This window comes from Vespa velutina, chromosome 6 (genome assembly GCF_912470025.1).
Source record: "Vespa velutina chromosome 6, iVesVel2.1, whole genome shotgun sequence".
NCBI lineage: Eukaryota > Metazoa > Arthropoda > Insecta > Hymenoptera > Vespidae > Vespa > Vespa velutina.
This window is the reverse complement of record NC_062193.1, coordinates 8,494,388-8,500,635: the sequence shown is the minus strand read 5'-3', so window position 1 is coordinate 8,500,635 and position 6,248 is coordinate 8,494,388.

The following is a 6,248-nucleotide window of genomic DNA, read 5'->3' as shown; positions in this document are numbered from 1 at the left end:
TGAAGTTCAGCTGATGAAGAAAGAAGAAGAAGAAGAAGAAGAGAAGGAAAAGAAAGAGTAGGAAGAGTGGGAGAAGAAAAAGAAGGAGGAACAGTAGGAGTATGAAAGGAATACAAAGAAGCAAGTCAAAGTGATTTCCGCGACATATTCTTCATCACTATGACCACATGCCATGGATGCGTCCGATCGAACTTACTTACGTGGATACATACGTATGTATATGCAGACGGAGTTCCTTGCTCTGATTATTATCTTAACCCGACGTAAAAACGTATCCTGAATAATCCGTAGCTGGTGAAGTAAATCAGTACGGTTCACTGAACCAAAAAGTTTAGCATTAATCGGCTACTTGTGGGAAACTTTGCGCGTTTATAGATATATATATATATATATAGGTATAATATATTCGTGTAAATATATATATATATACTATCGATCTATATGTTAATATCAAATCTATTTTATCAATAAATTTTCGTATTTTTAAATTAACAACAAAATTCATTGGATCTTTTCACTTTCAATTTTTTTCCCAATATTGAATAAAATTTCATGCGTCTAGTATAATAATCTTGATCGTTTCATTCACAATGATACGGAATAATCTATTCACGAATACTAAGAATTCTTTCTTCGGATGTTCGTCATTCTTCGGGTTTTAATCTTTACGATAAACGAACGATCGAGAAAAATTAAGCATTCAATCAAGATACATTTGCTTCCTCGATTATACTATATATTTTAAATAACGTCCTTATGAATCTCATTTCTTTAAGGTTATTATCTTCCACAGAGATATTGGGATAATTGATTTCCGAAGGATTTCTTGCATATCACGATCTAATAAATACATATACATAGATATTTACGTATAAATAAATATAAAGGATTTAAGGCACGCAGCTTGAGTCGTGAAATTGCATGACAATTCTTCTTCTTCGTCGTCGTCTTTATGATAGTCCCTTTTCCCTTTCCTTTTATGGCACGAAAGCGTTCTCGCGTGCATCTTCCTTTCGATATACTTTACGAATCAATGAGAATGGAATCTCACAGAAAGGGAACGTGTCCTTTCGCAAATTCTATCCCGGTTTTACCGAGCGTGAACGTTCACGTAAGAATAAATTAACACATCTATCTTTCTCTCTCTCTCTCTCTCTCTCTCTCTCTATCTCTCTGAGGTTCTTCAAATGGTCTATTCAAACGTCTAACCGATAGATCGTTTGGGCGGACATTTCAAATTAATCGAAAGAGGCAGAAACGACTGCATGCTGGAGAATATCGCATTTGAGCTGAATATTATGAGAGTTTCTTTGAAAGCACCGTAGAAGGATAGAAACTAATGGATAGAAAGGAACGAATAATACATAAGTGACTTCCGGAGAGATAGATAGATAGAGAGAGAGAGAGAGAGAGAGAGAGAGATTTTCTCGTTCTTTTACGTTCCTACGAAGCATAGCCATGCAGTACGAGCACGCGCCTTTTAAGGTATACCTCGTCCAAGTCATTTTCATGCTCGCTTTATGCTACCTCTCTCGGCCCTATGTTTCTGCCTCTTGATGATACGATCCTGGTTCTACCGGAGTTACCATCGTTGCTGCCGCTGTATCCCTCTATAAATAGAACCCTTTGGTAAAGGAGAAAGACCACGCAAGGAGAGAAATCGTCTTCAAACTCGTCGAGATAAGAAGACATCGATGAAAGCATGCGAGAGAATGAAAAGGGAGAATGAATAGGGAATAAAAATAAATACGAGACTTTGACTAACCGTGTTTATAAATATTATTATACCTTTCTGAAGGGCAGCTTCGAAAGTCGAGGACCTTCTCGAAAGGTGATGGCTCTTTAAGAAGTTAAAAAAGGAAAGGAAGAAAGAAAAAAGTTCTTTGCGTTAAATCGTTCGATCATTTGGGAGAAGAAAATTAAGATGCTTTTGGGTGAAACACGCGAGAATGTATTATCTTCGAACGTGTTATTAAGTAATTTCAGTCACGAGACAACTCTTGGAAAAGGGGAAAAGGACGAATGGATGGGAAGCATTTGGAAATCCTTTTAAAACGAACGATACAAAATAGGTATACATTTAAATATAAATTGTACTCAAGAGTATAAAGTCGATGAAAGAAGAATCTTTTTCTTCTTAATGATAATTAAATTCGATTCTAATCGAAAAGCTTCCCGATAATCCTTTTTAAGAATAAACCTGGGAACTGAACTGAATTATCCATGAGATATCGTAGACAAGTCATTCGACCTTGAAAACACTTGTAATTTATGACCTAATGAGTAATAACTATAATTACTGTCGGTGAGGAGCTTCGTCTAAGATTAACAGACGTACCTAGGAATTGAGATGAAGGAGGAAAAGAAGAAAATGAAGACGAAGACGAAGAAGAAGCTCGAATCCTCTTTGATCCTTTCGTCGTCCGGTACGCTTCATTGGTGCGCCTTTGAAAATCAAGAAAGAAATAAAGAGAGAAAGAAGAGGAAGAGGAGGAGGAGAGAGAGAGAGAGAGAGAGAGAGAGAGAGAGAGAAAGAGAGAGAGATAGAGTCCTTGACCGACCATGAACCCTCAGGAGTAGAAAGCTGCCTGATACCTGATTGGTTCTCGCACGCAATAGACGATGCCTCTCGGGCTAAAGTATAGTGATTATATGATTAGCATGGGGATTCCAAACGGGGGTGGATTATTCTACAAGAACTGTTGCTTGTCGATGATTATTTTCATTGGATACAAGTTAAAATGATTCTAGTGAAATCCTCAAGGTGTAAATGGACAGAAAAGGAAAATGAATTTTTCTCGGATAATCGACTTAGATCCATCATCGTGGAATATATATATATATATATATAAAGAGAGAGAGAAAGAGAGAGAGAGAAATTATTATGAGAAAATATAAACATTTTCTTCGAGTTAATCCGATAATCGAACGAAATAATTTACAAAGTAAGCTGAGCCGGATCACATTTGCAAGACCCTACAAATTGTAGGCACTTATGTTCATGAGTTAAGATGAGTTATATACTCCAGACAATGTACGAGGGTGTAAGGTATAGTTTGAATGTTTCTTGAAAGAAAAAGAGTAGATTGCTAAATTGGTTTCTCTTTTTCTGACGATTCTTCTCGCAGTAATCTTTTACTAACGACGTCAAAATGAATCGAGCGAACCGAATCGATCTACCGAAAGAAATCATCATCACCACTAATAATAATAATAATAATAATAATAATAATAATAATACTAATAATAATACTAATAATAATAATAATAATAATAATAATGATAATGATGATGATTATAATAGTAAAAATAATAATAATAATAATAATAACAACAACAATAATACTCGATGAAAGCTTTAGAAATATGAATCGCGTGCTCATCGAACGAGGTATCGAAAAGAAAAATGATTGGACTCTCGCTTTGACATGACTCGACAATCGCTTTTCGTTTGCGATCTGGAACCAATCGGGACTACGAAGAGCAAAAGTAAAGAAAGGAAGAAAAAAAAAAAAGAAGAAAAAAGAAAAGAAAAAATTCCTTGATAAGTTAAGAAAGGAAGTCCAAAGTTCTTTCTATCTTCTTGACTTTCGATTATCTATGCTTTTCTTCGTAAGGATACACGTTCCTCTCATGAATCCTTTTTTTTTTTCTTTTTTTTTTTTATCTACTAAAGCTTCCGGGAATAAGTGCCGTTTCAGAGGCTCAACAGCCAACATGCATTTCAGGTGTAATATAGTAACCGACGCTTATAATTTAATCAAGAGCGTGGAAACTTTCGACGGAAAAGATCGATTCATTTTATCCGACGTAGATCCAACGATATCTCAAGCTATTCTATGCATGCAACATTGGTGCTACCTTATCAAATCAACCTTTACATGTTAATTCGTTTGGCTTCCTCACGATCAACGAACAATTTTCGTCTATTAACGTTGTTGAATGCCACGTTACTTATAATATGATCCAGTAATGATCCAAACATGATTTTGCAGACTTTACTTATTAATGCGCTTTTACAATTTTTTCTTTTGTAACATTGAAAAGATTCTTCTCGTCTAAAAAACAAAAAAAAAACAAAAAAAAACAGAAAAAAGAAAAAGAAGAAAAAAAAAAATACTTTATACAATATCGTTAAACCGTTTAATATTTTTAAATATTAAAAAATTTCTTCCATAGTTTAAATCCTTTAGTTCTTTTATTCTGCTAAAATTTGTGAAAATTATTAACGAATTAGATTTATTGATTGTATAATTGTTTTTCATTTATTCGTCATATCGCTGGGGTTATCCTTTTCTATTTTCTTTTTCTTTTCCTTTTTTTTTTTTCTTTGTTACGACATCAATTCATTTAATTAAACATTACATCAATCAAAGTTAATATATATTATTATTATTGAAAGATAATATTTATGATTCCTGTAAGTTTCAGACATCAGACATCAGATATTCATAAGATTGATAAGTTCAAGAAATCAATTGTCAAATGAATAAATCGATTTGTGTTAAATCGATTTGTGGTACTTAACAAGTTAACGATGACGCAAAGATTTTTAACGTCTCTTGCTCTCTCTTTTGTATAATTCTAAAACCAATTCGATCGATTTAATTTCTCGTATATAAATATGTATATACGTTCATTTGAAGAGGATTATTTGTCAATTTTATATTATTTTCTCTTAACGAAGAGACACTTTTTTAACGATAAATGTGATCGATTAAACGCTAGAAACTTTTAAGATACCGCAAAAAATCTTTAAAAAGTCTTCAGGCATTCCTACTAAATGCAAATAACTCTTACTGATTAGAGTATACGTCAGCTAGCTGAGAACAGGAACCAAGAGTTTGAACGACTTCTAGCCTGTTACATTCTTCAAAGGGAAAATGTTTTACCATGTGAAAACCTATACTCCAACTTATTCTCCTCCTTATCTTTCATTTTCTCTCGAGTACTCTCGTTAAATAACCACTACTCTTGGATAATATTCTTTAACCCTAGTCTAGATCATGAATATTATTCAATTCGTCTTAAAGAAGATCGTAAAGTAACGAAAGAATCATATACGCGGTTAGACACTTAACCTCGAGTAATAACCGAGTAGTACTGTTAATTCGAACGCGTTTTTTAGGCGCTTATGTAGGTACTTATGTATGATGAGCTTGAAAGGAGAATTCGTAAAATTATGAAATAAAAATCGTCATCGTTGAGTTTTAGGCGTGTCACTTGATAATCATCAAGATCACTAATTTTATTTAATTTAAAATAATATGACAGGTTGATTGATATCCATGAACTTGTTTTAGGATCTATAAATTGATCGGATAAATAATAAGACGAATCTTATTCATTTGGTTGTTCGTAAACAATGATCGAATGATTCATCCGATATCCTAGGAATAGTCAAAGACACCACATGGTCCTTAGAATCAATGGGAACTTCATTTGCATAGAATGCACGAAGGTACGTATGCGTTTGGCACATAAAACGCTACAGTTAGACGTTTAGCCTCGAACAATAACCACTGGTACTGATTTCGATCGTCCATTTTCTATGGTACTGCTCTTAGCGATTTGAACGGTGTCTTGGAGTTCTTTAGCAGGTAATAAGTAGAGGCTTTTGCATGATGGTTCTCACTCTGGTTCGTAAGCGGTTGCCGTAAGCGAGAGCATCTCGTTCATTAGCAAAGTTGCGGTCGCAACGTAAACGTTCGTAATACCGGACATATAAGCGATCATGGCTGGACTCTACGTGGACTTGTTAAGGGACTCTACTCTCTTTCAAGGCGACCAGCTTAGCAACAAAGGGTACTTTGTTCAGAAAAACGTTGACGAATGAAAAATTCTTAAAAGTAAAGTAAAAACACTGTTGTTGCCATTGCTGTTGATGATGCTGCTGTTGCTGTTGCTGCTACTGCTGCTGATGCTGCTGCTGCTGCTGCTGCTGCTACTGCTGCTGCTGCTGCTGCTGCTGCTGCTGCTGCTGTTGCTGCTGCTGATGATGATGATGATGATGATGATGATGACGACGACGATAAAGAGAAATACAACAAGGAAAAAGGAGAGTGATTTGAAAATCGTTACGAGGAAGAAGGTAACAGCGACAGTAAAGGCTAGCCTATAATGATTACAGCTTGACCATGGCGTCGGATATTATGTCGAGTATCTGTTGCAAGATCGAAGGATGAGGAGAAGGAAGCAGAAAAAGAAGATATTGGAGGGAGATAAAAAAAGGGGAGGATAAAGGCCGA